General features: G+C 46.5%; 1 long non-coding RNA gene across 2 annotated transcripts in view; it reads left to right on the top strand.

The window, feature by feature from the left end:
* LOC125451650 (uncharacterized) overlaps nt 1-19,157 on the top strand; it is a 79,176-nt gene that overhangs the window by 45,998 nt on the left and 14,021 nt on the right. For both annotated transcript variants that reach the window (XR_007247339.2, XR_007247338.1), the window contains exons 3-4: nt 16,285-16,459; nt 18,368-18,558. This is a non-coding gene — a long non-coding RNA (uncharacterized LOC125451650). The remainder of the gene's footprint in view (nt 1-16,284; nt 16,460-18,367; nt 18,559-19,157) is intronic.

Here is a 19,157-nt window from a genome sequence, read left to right as displayed (position 1 = left end):
TTGGATTGTAGATGGCGGAAGTGTCGGAGGATGATGCGTTGTATCTGGAGGTTGGTGGGGTGGTGTGTGAGAACGAGGAGGATCCTCTTTGCAGGGTTGTGGTGGGGGTGGGGTGTGAGGGATGTGTTGCGGGAAATGCGGGATACGCGGTCAAGGGTGTTCTCGACCACTGCGGGGGGAACGTCGCGGTCCTGGAAGAACGTGGACATCTGGGATGTGTGGGAGTGGAATGCCTCATCCTGGAAGTAGATGCGGAAGAGGCGAAGGAATTGGGAATAGGGGATGGAATGTTTGCAGGAAGGTGGGTGGGAGGAGGTGTATTCTAGGTAACTGTGGGAGTTGGTTGGCTTGAAACGGACATCAGTTTCTAGTTGGTTACCTGAGATGGAGACTGAGAGGTCCAGGAAGCTGAAGGATGAGTTGGAGATGGCCCAGGTGAACTTGAGGTTGGGGTGGAAGGTGTTGGTGAAGTGGATGAATTGTTTGAGCCCCTCTTGGGAGCAAGAGGTGGCGCTGATACAGTCATCAATGTAACGGAGGAAGAGGTGAGGTTTGGGGCCTGTGAAGGTGCGGAAGAGGGACTGTTCCACGTAATCTACAAAGAGGCAGGCTCTCCTCTCCACCTATCTTCTCTTCTATCCATCTTCAGTCTGCCTCCCCCTCTCTCCCTATTTATTTCAGAATCTTCTCCCCCATCCCCCTTTTCTGATGAAGGGTCTAGGCCTGAAACATCAGCTTCTGTGCTCCTAAGATGCTGCTTGGCCTGCAGTGTTCATCCGGCTTCACACTTTGTTATCTCTGAGCCTTCCAATATTTTGGTTGTCATTTCTGCTGAGTTTTATGGAGTGTTTCTTTTCAAGAGGCCTAATGGATTTTCCTGTGCTGTTGTTTCAAGCTTGACTGATTAATTATGTATTGCAATCAAGTGCTTCAATGTTTTGTCCAAAATTTAACTGTTTATCAGCATTGCAAAAGAAGTAGATTACCTTTTTTGTATCCCATTGCTGTTTGTGGGTATTTGCTGTGTGTAAACTGACTGCTACATTCCTGCATTAAAGTAGTGAATACTTCAAAAGTACTCCATTGTCTGTAAAACACTTTACCTGAGGTCATGATCAGTGTTGTATGAATATAAATCTTCTTTTGTCGATCTTTCAGCTGGGAATATTGGGTCTGCATCTGAATGAGAGTTAGTTTTCAGGAACGGAAGGAAGAAAATGTGCAAGATATTGATATTTAAAACAAAAGCAAAATATTCAGATACTCGATTCTGAAATAAAACTGAAATTGATCGAGTTGAAATATTAACTTATTTTTCTGTCTTCACAGATGCTGTCTGACCTGCCGAGTGTTTGTCATCATTTTCTGTCAATACTTGAAAATGCATTTTAACCAAATTGTAGTTACATTAACAATAATAACACACTATACCAGGTTAATCATTGTAGGCTTAAATTCACTTTGGATTTCAGTGAGAAAGGAAAGCAGGTGCTTATTCGTAGCTAATAAAATGTGAGGCTGGATGAACACAGCAGGCCAAGCAGCATCTCAGGAGCACAAAAGCTGACGTTTCGGGCCTAGACCCTTCATCAGAGAGGGGGATGGGGAGAGGGAACTGGAATAAATAGGGAGAGAGGGGGAGAAGGACCGAAGATGGAGAGTAAAGAAGATAGGTGGAGAGAGTATAGGTGGGGAGGTAGGGAGGGGATAGGTCAGTCCAGGGAAGACGGACAGGTCAAGGAGGTGGGATGAGGTTAATAGGTAGATGGGGGTGCGGCTTGGGGTGGGAGGAAGGGATGGGTGAGAGGAAGAACCGGTTAGGGAGGCAGAGACAGGTTGGACTGGTTTTGGGATGCAGTGGGTGGGGGGCAAGAGCTGGGCTGGTTGTGTGGTGCAGTGGGGGGAGGGGACGAACTGGGCTGGTTTAGGGATGCAGTAGGGGAAGGGGAGATTTTGAAACTGGTGAAGTCCACATTGATACCATTAGGCTGCAGGGTTCCCAGGCGGAATATCTTCCCCTACTGCATCCCTAAACCAGCCCAGTTCATCCCCTCCCCCCACTGCACCACACAACCAGCCCAGTTCTTCCCCCCCACCCACTGCATCCCAAAACCAGTCCAACCTGTCTCTGCCTCCCTAACCGGTTCTTCCTCTCACCCATCCCTTCCTCCCACCCCAAGCCGCACCCCCATCTACCTACTAACCTCATCCCACCTCCTTGACCTGTCCATCTTCCTTGGACTGACCTATCACCTCCCTACCTCCACACCTATACTCTCCTCTCAACCTATCTTGTTTTCTCTCCATCTTCAGTCCGCCTCCCCCTCTCTCCCTATTTATTCCAGTTCCCTCTCCCCATTCCCCTCTCTGATGAAGGGTCTAGGCCCGAAACGTCAGCTTTTGTGCTCCTGAGATGCTGCTTGGCCTGCTGTGTTCATCCAGCCTCACATTTTATTATCTTGGAATTCTCCAGCATCTGCAGTTCCCATTACCGCTTATTCGTAGCTTTTAGTTACAACTGCTGAGTAAACTTAAAATTGCCCTCATGGAGGGTGTTACAGATCTTACGAAGTGCACGCTGTGGTTGAGTTGCTTGTGAAAGCTCACTGCTTGGGCTCCTATCTGGAGAATGCCTTGTTTGACAAAATATAGACAACCATGGGAATGTGCAATCATATTACAATGTGGGCTGTCACTTTCAGGGATAGTAGGGAAGCACTTGGAGCTGAGGAAAATTTGGGAAGAACAGTGCATATCGCAAATAACTCTGCACTCAATGAGTTACATATCTCTTCAATCAATAACATTGTTATACTTTTAATTTACAGTATATTATGCCATATGAATAACCATGATCATTTTACACAATGATTTCTTACTGGTGAAGGCCCAATCCATTACTTGCTTCAGTGAACCGTCCTGTAGCTTATGTGCAGCACTTTCACCCCTAGGTGATGGAAATACCTGCACTGTTTCCAGATCCCATTAATTATGGTTATCATTATATGTATAATTCATGAGAAAATTTGTTTGCTAAGCATTCCAGACAGGGTACTTAAATCCTAGATCAATTGATAATGTTCACACCACCTTGAATTAAAATACACTGAACTGGAAACTTTCTTCCCATACTTGCTCAACTTTCTTTTCTTAGGCAAATAAAATTGACTACAGCATTCTGAAAATAGAATTAAAAGTAAAGTTATGTATTACTGGTCTCTTGTCTCATATGATCAAGGAACTTTAGTAACTGATTTTCCTAGAAATTACTATCGCGCAAACAGTAATTAGAATTTCCAGCTGGAATTTCTGTAGCACTCATTGAATACTGATTGGGCTTGGCTGAATTTATTAAACAGATTTCTGTATTACAGACTTAGGTCAAAATTTCCTGTATTTATCATCGGTTTCCCTTTCTAATGCACTCTTTGTGATATTTTCCCAAATGACCACTATTGGTATCTTGCGGTGTTTGCCATTTGGCAATGTAGCATTAGGTAAGGATATTTTAAACTTGTGTACATTCATTCACCAATGCTATTTTAAATAGATATGATAATAGAGCTTGTTAAATGCAAAAGAAGAATGTTACAGTATAATGTTTATTTGCCAGAGATAGTAGGAACTGCAGATGCTGGAGAATCTGAGATAACAAGGTGTAGAGCTGGATGAACAAAGCAGGCCAAGCAGCATCAGAGGAGCAGGAAAGCTGACGTTTCGGGCCGACACTCTTCTTCGGAAATGGGGGAGGGGAAGGGGGTTCTGAAACAAATAGGGAGAGAGGGGGAGGTGGATAGAAGATGGATAGAGGAGAAGATAGGTGGAGAGGAGACAGACAGTAAAAGAGGCGGGGATGGAGCCAGTTATGGTGAGTGTAGGTGGGGAGGTAGGAAGCAGATAGGTCAGTCCAGGGAGGACGGGCAGGTCAAGGGGGTGGGATGAGGTTAAAAGCTAGGAGATGAGGGTGGGGCTTGAGGTGGGAGGAGGGGATAGGTGGGAGGAAGGACAGGTTAGGGAGGCAGGGTCGGGCTGGGCTGGTTTTGGGATGCGGTGGGTGGAGGGGAGATTTTGAAGCTGGTGAAATCCACATTGATACCACTGGGCTGCAGGGTTCCCAAGCGGAATATGAGTTGCTGTTCCTGCAACCTTTGGGTGGCATCGTTGCAGCACTGCAAGAGGCCCAGGATGGACATGTCGTCTAAAGAATGGGAGGGGGTGTTGAAATGGTTCGCAACTGGGAGGTGCAGTTGTTTTTTGGGAACCAAGCGTAGGTGTTCTGCAAAGTGGTTCCCAAGCCTCCGCTTGGTTTCTCCAATGTAGAGGTAGCCACAATGGGAACAGCAGATGCAATATACCACATTGGCATTTGTGCAGGTGAACATCTGCTTGATGTGGAAAGTTTTCTTGAGGCCTGGGATGGGGGTGAGCGGGCAAGTGCATGGGGGCACATGTAGTACTTCCTGCAGTTGCAGGGAAAAGTGCTGGGTGTGGTGGGGCTGGAGAGGAAGGTGGAGCAGACAGGGGAGTCCCAGAGAGAGTGGTCCCTCTGGAAAGCAGATAAGGGTGGGGAGGGAAAAATGTCTTTGGTGGTGGGGTCGGATTACAGATGGCGGAAGTGTCGGAGGATGATGCGTGGGGTAGTATGTGAGGATGAAGGGGATTCTCTTTTGGTTGTTATTGTGGGGACGGAGTGCGAGGGATGAGTTGCGGGAAATGTGGGAGATATGGTTTATTTTCCAATCTTTTTCGTTTTGTAGTTTTGTAGCACTGTATTGAATTCTTTGACAATGCTTTAAATTGAATTATGGACGGTTCTGTAGTATGTTATAACGTGTATATACTATAGCACGGTATCTTGCTTTCACTCTTGTTATGTCTCTTTATTCATAAAACTATATCTCTGTATTGCGGATAATGGGAACTGCAGATGCTGGAGAATCCAAGACAACAAAATGTGAGGCTGGATGAACACAGCAGGCCAAGCAGCATCTCAGGAGCACAAAAGCTGACGTTTCGGCCTAGACCCTTCATCAGAGAGCGGGATGGGGTGAGGGCTATTTATTCCAGAACCCTCACCCCATCCCCCTCTCTGATGAAGGGTCTAGGCCTGGAACGTCAGCTTTTGTGCTCCTGAGATGCTGCTTGTCCTGCTGTGTTCATCCAGCCTCACATTTTGTTGTCTCTGTATTGCTTGCTGAATTTTCCCACTTTTTAAAAGATTTTCCCACTTCTCTCAATTCTTCGAAGGTTTTCCTGCCCTTTGTAGCCAAGTTGGAGTTTTCCCACTTCTTACAGGGGTAAATGAATGTTTTCCTGCCTGTCATAGTCCAAAACATCAGCCACTTTCTTCTCCACATGTTTTTAAATAAAATTCTTTTTATAAGGCTTACACTGAAATTGCAGCGTAACTACTGAGTTTCAGTCCCTTTAAGAAATGATTTGGGGCAACTCACCAGTAAAACCCCATTGGGTATTCACCATAGCCTTGTGTGAAGATGTTCTTCTAACTTGATCGCCTCATACCTATCAGAAATGCTCACCAGAGGCAAGGGATGCCCATGGTTGGGAATGCTATTCTGCCCTAAATATTAGCTCTCATTTCCACTCCCAGCTCCTTGATAGACACTTACTGTGTGGCTTAGTGAATCCATTCTACTCAGCCCTACTGTGGGGATCCATTGCTGATGTTCCACCAGGGCCTCCTGCTATATCAACTATGCCCACTGTCTTGTACAGCAACCGGTTGATTGACTCTCAGGGTCAGGAAATTCCTCTTAAGGATGGCATGAATCCCAACTTGAACAGGGAGGTCTAAAATGGTCAAGCCTGGGACTTCTGCCCCACTGTGTCAGGAATCCTTGTTTTTAGGAGCTACTGATTGATCTCATTGGCTGTCAGATCTTGCACTGCCAGCTGTACCAGTGCTCAGCAGTGGCACCCGCACTGCTCCAGTGCTCAGCAGTGGCACTGCTAGGATTGCAGGAAATCTGTCCCTGAGCGGCAAATCCCAAGTTGGGATAAGGCAGGGACAGATCCTAGACCCCAGGGAGGAAGGAGAAGGGGGTGTGAGGGGAGCCTAAGTGTTGTGGAGCCAATGGTGTAGGTGGATGATGATACATTGTGGAGAAGGTAGGGGTGTGCTGATGAATGGAGGCTGCCCCCTGAATGAGGTGCTAACATTCCCTCTCATATTTATTGACACTATGCAGAACTTCAGGTTCTGTGTGCAGCAGCAGTTTCCAGAAGCTGGACCATGAAAAAAAGCCTCCCTACACTTCTTCCTGTCTTTCTATTAGCCATATTATTGCTTAGCCCAAATATCGTCTGGACAATATTGTTGACATCAGGCCTAATACATTTTAATTTATTTATTTACATATGGCGAATGGGCTGGCGATTTCGGGGGCTGACCATCTAATGTACGATGGGGGTGAGCTAGGGTAGATGTGAAGGTGCTGGGTTAGCCTCCCAACCCACCTTACGTGATCCCCAACTGAAACACGTCTGCATCGAGTCATTTACAATCCAGACCAAAGCTTTGTAGGAACTTGCGTATGGTGTAGTCTCCCTGTAGCGGTTGTGTCTGTGTTATGGATAATAGCTGTATTATACTTCATGGTGGCCAACTTGTCTACATTATTATTTTCCAAAATGGAGGACAGACAAGTGCAAAGTGTGGAGCTGGATGAACACAGTAGGCCAAGCAGCATCTCTGGAGCACAAAAGCTGACGTTTCGGGCCTAGACCCTTCATCAGAGAGGGGGATGGGGAGAGGGTTCTGAAGTAATTATGGAGAGAGGCGGAGGCGGACCGAAGATGGCTGGGGAGAAGATAGGTGGAGAGGAGAGTATAGGTGGGGAGGTGGGGAGGGGATAGCTCAGTTTGGGGAAGACGGACAGGTCAAGGAGGTGGGATGACGTTAGTAGGTGGGAAATAGAGGTGCGGCTTGGGGTGGGAGGAGGGGATGGGTGAGAGGAAGAACAGGTTAGGGAGGTGGGGACGAGCTGGGCTGGTTTTGGGATGCAGTGGGGGAGGGGGAGATTTTGAAGCTGGTGAAGTCCACATTGATACCATTGGGCTGCAGGGTTCCCAAGCGGAATATGAGTTGCTGTTCCCGCAGCCTATGGATGGCATCATTGTGGCACTGCAGGAGGCCCGGGATGGATGTGTCATCTAAGGAATGGGAGGGGGAATTAAAATGATTCGCGACTGGCAGGTGTAGTTGCTTATTGCGAACCAAGTGGAGGTGTTCTGCAAGGCTATCCCCAAGCCTCCGCTTGGTTTCCCCAATGTAGAGGAAGCCACAATGGGTACAGTGCATACAGTATACCACATTTGCAGATGTGCAGGTGAACATCTGCTTGATATGGAAAGCCATCTTGGGGCTTGGAATGGGGGTGAGGGTGGAGGTGTGGGGGCAAGTGTAGCACTTCCTGCGGTTGCAGGGAAAGGTGCCAGGTGTGGTGGGGTTGGAGGGGAGCGTGGAGCAGACAAGGGAGTCACGGAGAGAGTGGTCTCTCTGGAAGGCAGACAAGGGTGGGGATGGAAAAATGTCTTGGGTGGTGGGGTTGGATTGTAGATGGCGGAAGTGTCAGAGGATGGTGCGTTGTATCCGGAGGTTGGTGGGGTGGTGTGTGAGAACGAGGGGGATCCTCTTAGGCCGGTTATTGTGGGGACGGGGTGTGAGGGATATGTTGCAGGAAATGCGGGAGACGTAGCCAAGGGTGTTCTCGACCACTGCGGGGGGGAAGTTGCGGTCCTTGAAGAACGTGAACATCTGGGATGTGCGTGAGTGGAATGCCTCATCCTGGGAGCAGATGCGGCGGAGGAGAAGGAATTGGGAATAGGGGATGGAATGTTTGCAGGAAGGTGGGTGGGAGGAGGTGTATTCTAGGTAGCTGTGGGAGTCGGTGGGCTTGAAACGGACATCAGTTTGTAGCAGGTTGCCTGAGATGGAGACAGAGATGACCAGGAAGGTGAGCAATGTGTTGGAGATGGCCCAGGTGAAATTGAGGTTGGGGTGGAAGGTGTGGGTGAAGTGGATGAACTGTTCGAGCTCCTCTGGGGAGCAAGAGGCGGCGCTGATACAGTCATCAATGTAACGGAGGAAGAGGTGGGGTTTGGGGCCTGTGTAGGTGCGGAAGATGGACTGTTCCATGTATCCCACAAAGAGGCAGGCATAGCTTGGGCCATTGGGGGTACCCATGCCCACCCGCTTTATCTGTCGGAAATGGGAGGAAATGGAAGAGAATTTGTTGAGGGTGAGGACGGGTTCGGCTAGGCGGATGAGGGTGTTGGTGGAGGGGTACTGGTTGGGCCTGCGGTACAAGAAGAAGCGGAGGGCCTTGAGGCCATCTGCATGAGGAATGCAGGTGGATAGGGACTGGACGCTTGAGGCCACCCAATGGTATCAATGTGGACTTCACAAGCTTGAAAATCTCCCCAGTCCCCACTGCATCCCAACACCAGCCCAGCTCGTCCCCGGCTCCCTAGCCTGTTCTTCGTTTCACCTATCCCCTCCTCCCACCTCAAGCCGCACCTCCATTTCCTACCTACTACCTCATCCCGCCTCCTTGACCTGTCCGTACTCCCCGGACTGACCTATCCCCTTCCCACCTCCCCACCTATACTCTCCTCTCCACTTATCTTCTCCTCTATTCATCTTCGATCCACCTCTCCCTCTCTCCCTATTTATTTCAGAATCCTCTCCCCATCCCCCTTTTCTGATGAAGGTTCTAGGCCCGAAAAGTCTGCTTTTGTGCTCCTGAGATGCTGCTTGGCCTGCCGTGTTCATCCAGCTCCACACTTTGTTATCTTTGATTCTCCAGCATCTGCAGTTCCCATTATCTCTGACAGACAAGTGCACGCTGGTTAGGGGGAAAGTTGCTATAGGCCTACTCTGTCACTAGATCAAGAGAGACAAGGTGCGGTGTCAACCTGGTGAAGCCATCAAACAGGAATACTTGCTCGCCCAGCATAAGCAGCAAGTGATAGACAGACCCAAGTGATCCCACAACCATTGGATCAGATCTAAGCTCTGCAGTCCTGCCACATCCAGTTGTGAATGGTGGTGGCAATTAGAAACTCACTGGAGGGGGAGGCTCCACAAATGTCTCCATCCTCAATGATGGAAGAGTCCAACACTTCAGTGCAAAAGATAAGGCTGAAGCATTCACAGCAATCTTCAGACAGAAGTGCCAAGTGGGTGATCCATCTCGGGCTCCTCCAGTGGTCCCAGCATTACCAGTTTTCAGCCAATTCGATTCCCTCCATGTGATATCAAGACACAATTGGAGACACTGGATACTGCAAAGGCTATGAGCCCTAACAACATTCTGTCAATAGTACTGAAGACTTGTGCTTCAAAACTTGTCACTCCCCGAGCCAAACTATTTCAGTACAGCTACAACACTGGTATCGACTCGACAATGTGGAAATGTGCCCAAGTATGTCCTGTACGTAAAAAGCAGGACAAATCCAACCAAGCCAATTACCGCCCGATCAGTCTCCTCTTGATCATCAGTAAAGTGATGGAAGGTGTCATCAACAGTGCTATCAAACAGCACCCACTCAGTAATAGCTTGCTCCGTGATGCACTGTTTTCCACCAGGGCCACTCAGCTCCTGGTCTCATTACAGCCTTTGTTCAAGCATTGACAAAAACTGAATCCAGAGGGGAGGTCAGAGTGACAGCTCTTGATATCAAGAATGCATTTGACCGAGTGTGGCATCAAGGGACCTTAGCAAAACTGGAATCAATGGGTATCAGGGGGTAAGCTCTCCAGTGGTTGGAGTCATACCTGACACATAGGAAGATGGTCGCGGTTGTTGGAGGTCAATCATCTCAGCTCCAGGACATCTCTGCAGGAGTTCCTCAGGATAGTGTCCTCAGCCCAATCATCTTCAACTGCTCCATCGATGACCTTCCTTCCATCATAAGGTCAGAAGTGGAGATGTTCACTAATGATTGCACAATGTTCAGCACCATTTGAGACTCCTCAGATACTGAAGTAGTCAGTGCTCAAATGCAACAAGATCTGGGCAATATCCAGGCTTGAGCTGACAAGCAGCAAGTAACATTCGTGCCACACAAATGCCAGGCTGTGTCCATCAACAGTAAGTGACATTCTAACCACTGTCCCTTGACATTCAATGGTGTTACCATCACTGGGTCCCCTACCATTAACATCCTGGAGTTATCATTGACCAGAACCACAACTGGACAGACCATATTAAAAAAAATGGGCTACAACAGCACGTCAGAAGCTAGGAATAATGCGGGGAGTAAGTCATCTCATGACTCCTCAAATTGTGTCCACCATCTACAAAACACAAGTCAGGAGTGTGATGGAATACTCCACACTCACCTGGATGAGTGCAGTCCCAACAACACCCAAGAAGCTTGACACCATCCAGGACAAAGCAGCCCGCTTGATTGGATCAACATCCAGAAGCATCTACTCCCTACATCACTGACGCTCAGTAGGAGCATGTGTACTATCTTCAAAATGCACTGCAGAAATTTACCAAATATCCTCTGACAGCACCTTCCAAACCCTTGACCACATCCATCTAGAAGAACAAGGGCAGCATTTTCAAGTTCCCCTCAAAGCCACTCAACATCCTGGCTTGGAATTATATCATCATTTCTTTACTGCCGCCTGGTCAAAATCCTGGAATTCCCCTCCTAATGGCTTTGCAGGTCAACCCACAGCAGGAAGACTGAAGCAGTTCAAGAAGGCAGCTCACCACGACCTTCTTAAGGGCAAGTGGGACTGGAAATAAATGCTGGCCAACCAGTGATGCCCACACCTCACTAATGAATTAAAAAAAAACTGGTATAAGTTTAACCTGAGTGTCATCACTCCTCAGGCAAGGGGAGAGGTTGAGAAGGAGAGTCCTTTGTGGTAACCTCAGCTGGTGCATGCTGATTATAAGTTTTGGCTGAAGAGGAGAACGTGTTTGAGCTGTTTAATAGCCATTTTGCATCAATCCTTGCTACTGAAGATGCTATTCAGTACTGTTACATACAGGTGATAGGACAATTACATGTTTAGAAAATGGGTGCAGAGTTTAGGGTCTTGCAGCATGCTGTCTAGTTTGGCTTTTCTTGAAAATGATTACGGAAGCCACAGGCTCATTTGTATTTTAACATCTCCCCTCGGCTTTGGATTGATCCCATAGACTGAAGAGGCTACGCGATACTTAATGTTTAAAGCGGCAGAAAGTCACAACCAGAAAACCATAAACCCATTGGCTTAACCTCAGCCATAGGCAAGTTCCTGGAAGTTATTGTTTGAGATGGCTTGCTCAATTACTTAGAATGAGCAGCTTTGTCAGGAAGATCTCTCAAATGATCAGGATGTAGAAGCAAATTACTGCAGATGCTAGAATGTTCACTGGGAACAAAAAGGTGTTGGAAATCACAGGGGAGTCAACCAGCATCCGTGGAGAAAGATCAAGCTAATGTTTTGAGTCTAGATGACTCAAGATGAAACATTAGCTTCCTCTCTCTTAAATGATCAGCCTGAGCTAAGTGGATATTGCACATCTTTATGTGAGAAGGTTGCTGATTCATACACTACTCCAATATTTAACCAGAACAATCTAGTGCAGTGCTGTGGAAACAGGCTACCACTCGGGCTACTTCTTTCACTTTCTGTGGCCTTTCCTAAAAGATATTATGAAACTGGAAGGTGCTCAGAAGAGATTTACCAGGCTGTTGCCAGGCATGGAAGGTTTAAGATATAAAGAAAGGCTGGATAGGCTGGGACTTTTTTCACTGGATTGTAGGAAGTTGAGACCTGACCTTATAGAAGTTTATGAAATCATGAGACGTAGTGATAGTGTTAATGGTAGGTACCTTTTCCCTAAAGTGGGGGATTTCAAGACTAGACAGTATGTGTTTCAGGTCAGAGGAGAGAGATTTAAAAAAGACCTAAGGGGCAATTTTTTTACAGTGAGGGTGATTTGCGTGTGGAATGAACTTTCTGAGGAAGTGGTGGATGTGGGCATAGTTACAATGTTTAAAAGAAATTTGTATAATTTGTATAAATACATGAATAAGAAAGGCTTGTAGGGATATAGGCTATGAGCAGGGAAGTGGGGCTAATTTAGTTTGGGATAATGTTCAGCATGGACTCGTTGGACCAAAGGGTCCATTTCCATGCTGTATGACTCTATTACTCTATGAGTATGATGTGGGGATGTAGATTGATAGTGTGCATGTGTTGCAATAAGTGAGAGTGAATCAGGTCTAATGAGTGAATCAGTCATTCCTGTTGGTGAATATTTGTTTCCAGGGATAACAAAAATTGAGGTGAATTCTCAAATTCTAATGAGATCTGAAATGAGAGCTAAAGGAATTAAATCCCATCAATGAACTGTCAAAATTTCCGAACTTGTCCATGCTGATGAAACACAACAAACTCACCCTGCCCTGGTGATCAACTTTCAGGGTATCCTTCATGGCAGTGGCTGAAAAGGCATCAGGTCAGCAGATGCTGCCAGTCTCCCATCATGGCACCTTTCTGATCCATTTAGAGCAAACCTCTGCATTTCAAGGCCAAGTTGCACTAGCAGCCAGAGTTGAAATACTGCTGCAAAAACTCTTTGTGCATAGGGACATGCACCCTGCACAGAGACTGGACTAGGCTGCATCTCAAGGCTGCTTGCTTGCTTCCTTACTGCTCACTCCCTTACTGCCCACCTGCATGTTCACAGCATTCCTGCCTTGCCTCACCTTGCCATTCCATGCTTTTTAGCTCAACAATGTCACGGCCAGGACATGATATTACCATTTTGACTTGCAGCTTAACTCAGGTGTAGGGCCGGGAAGCTCGTCATGCTACAAAAACAGAAATTGTTGGAGAAACTCAGCAGGTCTGGTGGCACCTGTGGAGAGAAACCAAGCTAACATTTTGAGTCCAGTGATCCTTCTTCTGAATTCCAGCTCTGAAGATGGGTTACTGGACTCAAAGCATTACTTCTCTCTAAAAATGCTGCCAAACCTGCTGTGTTTCTGTAGCAAATTTCTGTTTTTGTTTCAGATTCTCAGCATTGGCAGTTTTTTGGCCTGTTTTATTTTCTGTTAGACATGCTTGTCAGTGATGTGGCCCGAGGGTGGACATCTTACTGTGTAGCACGGCAAGGCATCTACAGGATGTGTGAGCTGCCTACTTATATGTTTAAATAAGGTCTAGGAAACAAGGATCGGAAAAGGCTCTAGAGGGATACAAGTTACCGGGAAGGAGTTGAAGAAAGGGCTTAGGAGATCTATAAGGGGGCATGAGAAAGACTTGCCAGATGGGATCAAGGAAAACTCCAATGCTTTTTACATTTACGTGAGGAATAAGAGAATGACCAGACAAAGGGTAGGGCTGATCAAGGATTGTAAAGGGAATTTGTGCTCGGAGCCCAAAGAGATAGGCGAGGTCCTAAATGAGTACTTTTCTTCAGTATTCACAACTGAGAGGGACCTAGTTGTAGGGGAGGATAGTGTGAAACAGGCAGGTAGGATAGAAGAGGTAGATGTTAGTAAGGAAGATGTACTAGGAATTTTGAGGAACTTGAAGATAGATAAATCCCCGGGCCTGATGGAATTTATCCAAGGATTCTATGGGAAGCAAGTGAAGAGATTGCAAGGCCTTTGGCGATGATCTTTTCGTCCTCACTGTCCATGGGTATAGTGCCGCAAGATTGGAGAGAGGCAAGCATCATTCCCTTGTTCAAAAAAGGGAATAGGGATAACCACGGAAATTACAGGCTAGTTAGTCTTATTTCAGTGGTGGGCAAATTATTGGAAAGGGCTCTGAGAGATAGGCTTTATGATCACTTCGAAAGGCACAATTTGATTCATGACAGTCAGCATGGATTTGTGAGGGGTAGATCATGCCTCACAAACCTTATTGATTTATTTGAAGAAGTGACCAAACACGTGGATGAAGGTAGAGCAGTGGATGTGGTATACATGGATTTAAGTAAGGCATTTGCTAAGGTTCCCCATGGTAGGCTCATGCAGAAAGTAAGGAAGCATGGGAAAGAGGGAAATGTGGCAGATTGGACTCAGAATTGGTTGACCCTTGGACGACAAAGGGTGGTAATGGATGGAAAATATTCAACATGGTGCTCAGTTACCAGTGGTGTACCACAAGGATCTGTTCTGGGTCCTCTTCCATTTGTGATTTTTGTAAATGATTTGGATAAAGCAGTGCAAGTGTGGGTTAGTAAGTGCACAGACAATATGAAGGTGGGTCGAGTTGTGCTTAGTGCCGAGGGCTGTTCTAGGTTACAAAGAGACATTGATAGGATGCAGAGTTGGGCTGAGAAGTGGCAGATGGAGTTTAAGCCTGAAAAGTGTGAAGCGATTCATTTTGGAAGGACAAATGTGAAAGCAGAATACAGGATTAATGGAAAGATTCTTGGCAGTGTGAAGGAGCAAAGGGATCTTGGGGTTCATGTCCACACTTCCCTGAAAGCTGCCACCCAAGTGGATAGAGTTGTTAAGAAGGTGTATGGTGTGTTAGCTTTCATTAGTAGAGGGATTGAGTTCAAGAGCCATAAAGTTATGCTCCAGCTATACAAAAGCCTGGTTCAGCCACATCTGGAGTATTGTGTCCAGTTCTGGTCGCCTCATCACAGGAAAGATGTGGAAGTGTTGGAAAAGGTCCAGAGGAGATTTACCAGGAAGTTGCCTGGAATGACACAGGATGAAAGGTGACTTGACAGAGGTGTACAAAATGATCAGAGGTATAGATACAGTAGACAGCCAGAGACATTTTCCTAGGGTGGAGGTAGCTATTATGAGGAGGCATAGTTTTAAAGTGAGTGGAAGTAGATATCGGGGAGACGTCAGAGGTAGGTTCTTTACTCAGAAAGTGGTAGGGGTGTGGAATGTGTTGCTGGAGAGGGTAGTGGAGTCAGCCTCATTTAGGGCATTTAAGTGGCTATTAGATAGGCATATGGATGATACTATAAGGTAGGGGTGGAGGTTAGATAGACCTTAGGTTTAGGATAAAAGTTGGGCAAAACATTGTGGGCTGAAGGGCCTGTACTGTTCTATGTTCTATGTACGTGGCAAACACATTGCATGATGCTTCAACTAAATGGCTGTGTCTGAAAGTCTGTGGGGAGTTGTCCTCAGTCAAATCGAGGGGACATTCCATTAGTCAGGACATCCCAGTAAAGTCAGTCAAGGCTAGGGTTCACAAGGGCTTGACCACAGATAGTTATCCACTTAAGGAGAACAAGGTCAGGGGTCCACGCCACTAGAATCCAAGGAGTGGGCCATAGTCAGTCATGTTGGGCCATTACAAGCAGCCAGAAGAAGTCACACTATGTCAGTTAGGAAGTCGTTATTCTATTCAGTCTCATTACCCTGGGATATCTGGTCATGAGTTTGGACAGCAGTCAGCCCTGGAGTTCTGTACATAGTGGATGAAAGTTAAAGGGGATTGGAGTGGATGGGGGTACTCTGGGGTGATAGGAAGGAAGGGTATTTAATGCTGGCGTGGTGGCAGAGCAATGGGTTGAAGAGGGAACAAGGACTATTACAAGGGTTACCTGAAGTGTAGGCAGGCATAGGGGCAACCAGAAGAGAATGGAAGGCTACAGTAGGGGAGGTGATATACGGTGACCATACCATGGCTTTCACAGGGGAGCATACAGCTTAATGCTGGGCATCATCATGTAGTAGCTCCAGGGCATGGGGGAGAAGGACGGAGGTAGAAGTGGAATTCAGTGTGGTGGGTGTCAACTGTGAAGGGGGTTTGGTCTAAATGGGCTCGTGTCGTAGACTATGTAATACAGGATATGGAGGCTTTGCTGGGATTGGTGGGTGAAGAGTACCTGACAGCCAGGCTAAGCCTGATATTGAGGGAGTCTGCTGTACACTGAGTTTCCCACCATCACCTTCCAGTTGTTACAAACCACCTGCCCCTGGCAAGTGCCTGGGAGAATATCCAGAATTGTGCAGAATCAGTGTCCATTTGCTGGGTAAAAGCAGAAGCTTCACTTTTGCTTGTTGGGAGCCCGTTGAAGGGGAAATTGCATCAATTGTGCACCTGCAGACTGCAGCTTCCTTTCATTTGCAAAGATGACATTGTTTAGACGAGGTACATGCAGTGCACAAATGATTGCGGTACAAATGCTGGCCACAAACATAACCACCATGTCATTTAAACTTGTCATCTCAATGAAACAGAAGTTACTGCAAAACTTTACAAGAGGTGACTCTGAGGAAGGGTCACCAGATCCCAAACGTTAACCCTGACATTTTTCTTCACAGATGCTGCCAGACCTGATGAGCTTTTCCAGCAACTTCTGTTTACCTTCCTGATTTACAGAATCCACAGTTCTTTCTGTGTTTACAAGAGGCGGATAGGGGCCACAACCAACACAGTTCTTGCATGACTTCCAAGGGTACCGTAGAGCATGCAACTGAATCTCTCTCCACGTGTACAGTAGGTATTATGAGATACGCTGTTGTATGCAATTATAACCAAAATCATTGATGTGGGGCTGGGATGGGTAGGGTTCAGAACACATGGAGCATTCCCACAATGCTGCTTTGTGTTTGTCGCTCAGCTGGGCAAAGGGACCTTGGGGTGTAGGTTCACAGTTCATTGAAGGTGGAGTCACAAGTAGACAGTGTGGTGAAGAAGGCGGTTAGGAATGCTTGCTTTTATTGGTCAGTGAATTGAGTATAGGAGTTGAGACATTGTGTTGTGACTCTGTAGGACATTGGTTAGGCCACTTCTGGAGTATTGTATTCAATTCTGGTTTCCCTGCCATAGGAGAGATGTTGTTAAACTTGAAAGGTTGCAGAAAAAATTTACAAGGATGTTGCTGGAGTTGGGAGTGTTTGAGCTATAGGAAGACGCTGAATAGGCTGAGATGATTTTCCCTGGAGTGTTGGAGACTGACGGGTGACCTTAAAGAGGTTTGTAAAATCATGAGGTGCATGAAGAGGGTGAATAGCCAATGTCTTTTTCCCAGGGCAGGGGAGACCAAAACTAGACGGCATAGGTTTAAGGTGGGAGGGGAAAAATTCAAAAGGGGCCTAAAAGAACACCTTTTTCATGCAGAGGGTGGTGCATGTATGGAATGAGCTGCCAGAGGAAGTGATGGAGGCTGGTACAATTACAACATTTAAAAGCATATGAATAGGAAAGGTGTAAAGGGATATGGGCCAAATACTGGCAAAATAGGATTAGATTAATATCTGGTCCGCTGTACAACTTTATGACTCTATGGTCGAGCACCCCTATTAAGTAGGGGCCATGACCACTTAATACATGCCCCTCCTCATCAGGCATTGCATGTCCTATTGTACTGAGGAGTGCAGTTCTCATCTCTGAGCTATGTCAGCACTGACTCTGCTCAGAGCAAAGAACTTACTCTGCTCACAACACAAGTTATTACTAGCAAGATCGAGCCCCCATCTTGAGTAGAGATCTTGGGTGTCACCACTTTATATTTTCATATGATGAAGTGGTGGGGATTTCCCTCCCTTCCTCACATAATAGGTCGTGAATGAGGGAGAGCCCAGGTTTATGTCACCTGTGCTCTACTCTACTGAAGCTGAGCAAAGTTCTGAGCCAGTTTATTCTCAGGTTCATACCAGCATTTCCCTGAACCTCTGAAATGCCCCATCCCACCCTTCCCCATTTCAGTGCTGCTGGTTGAATCAAGTTCGTTTGAATGAAAGACCAGTGCATCTGCTATCCAGAAATGTTCCTTGCACAACCCTATGATTTCTGACAGGGTTAACTAAAGGTCTACAAATCGAGTTTGAAGCCAGCAGTGATTATCACTTGAAATGGAAAGTGTAACTTAAGTTTCCACACCCAACTCATGGGATACATAAGGGAGTGAAGGGGATGGAGGAAAATGGCTGCAGCATTACAGGAAAGCACGTTAGACTTAGTATTTGAGGATTGGGTCTGAGTAAGAATGCACTTATTTCAGAACAGATTGATATGTAGAAGCTGACCTAAGTAAATTGTGGCATATACACATGCCACCCTTTGAATACTAAATTAAAACAGAACATATCATGTGAATGAGCAAACGAATAGAGGATAATAAACACACAGTATTTACCTAATGCTGTTAACTCAGAAGCCACATGTTTTACCATTTTCAAGAAAGAAAACACATTGTAATGATACTTTTCTTGGAAAGGAATAAAAGTGTCTGTTTTATTTGTGGATGTTATGCCATGCAGAATTTTTGCTTTCTGCGATGAGGTCAAACAAGATACCAATGTTAGTCATTTTCTTTTTATAACCAATCAAACAACGTACCACTATTTAGCGTCACAGCCTCTATTTGCCTAATTTATTTATTTTTTCCTTTACTGCCAAAAGCTTTCTGCTATTTTTATTCACTGGGAAGAATTGCACTGTTGCTGTAGGGACGTCTTCCACAGTGCTCATCAACTTTGGGAGGGCGCGCCCATCCCAGTCACTATCCTTCATTCACAACTATAGGCTATGGAAGAGATCTACATGTTGACGACAGTAACTTTGAGGCCTGCAGGAAGCAAATAAAGGAGACGGTAAGTTAAACGCGATCAGAATGTCTATCCTGGGCCTCCTGCAGTGCCACAACGATGCCACCCGTAGGTTGCAGGAACAGCAACTCATATTCCGCTTGGGAACCCTGCAGCCCAATGGTATCAATGTGGATTTCATAAGCTTCAAAATCTCCCCTCCCCCCACTGCATCCCAAAACCAGCCCAGCGCATCCCCGCCTGCCTAACTTGTTCTTCCTCTCACCTATCCCCTCCTCCCACCTCAAGCTGCGCCTCCATTTCCTACCTACTAACCTCATTCTGCCCCCTTGACCTGTCCGTCCTCCTCGGACTGACTATTCCCTCCCTACCTCCACACCCACACTATCTTCTCCACCTGTCTTCTCCTCTATCCATATTCGGTCGGCCTCCCCCTCTCTCCCTATTTATTTCAGAATCCTCTCCCCATTCCCCTTATCTGATGAAGGGTCTAGGCCCGAAATGTCAGCTTTTGTGTTTCTAAGATGCTGTTTGGATTGCTGTGTTCATCCAGCTCCACACTTTGTTATCTCGGTAAGTTAAATGCATTGTCAGGATAGACAGTTTCACCTTCCTACCTCTGTCCAGGTAAGTTCTGGGTGGAA

Source organism: Stegostoma tigrinum, chromosome 5 (assembly GCF_030684315.1).
Source record: "Stegostoma tigrinum isolate sSteTig4 chromosome 5, sSteTig4.hap1, whole genome shotgun sequence".
Taxonomy (NCBI): Eukaryota; Metazoa; Chordata; class Chondrichthyes; order Orectolobiformes; family Stegostomatidae; genus Stegostoma; species Stegostoma tigrinum.
The sequence above is the reverse complement of the archived record's forward strand: the minus strand, read 5'-3'. Positions and strand labels throughout refer to the sequence as shown.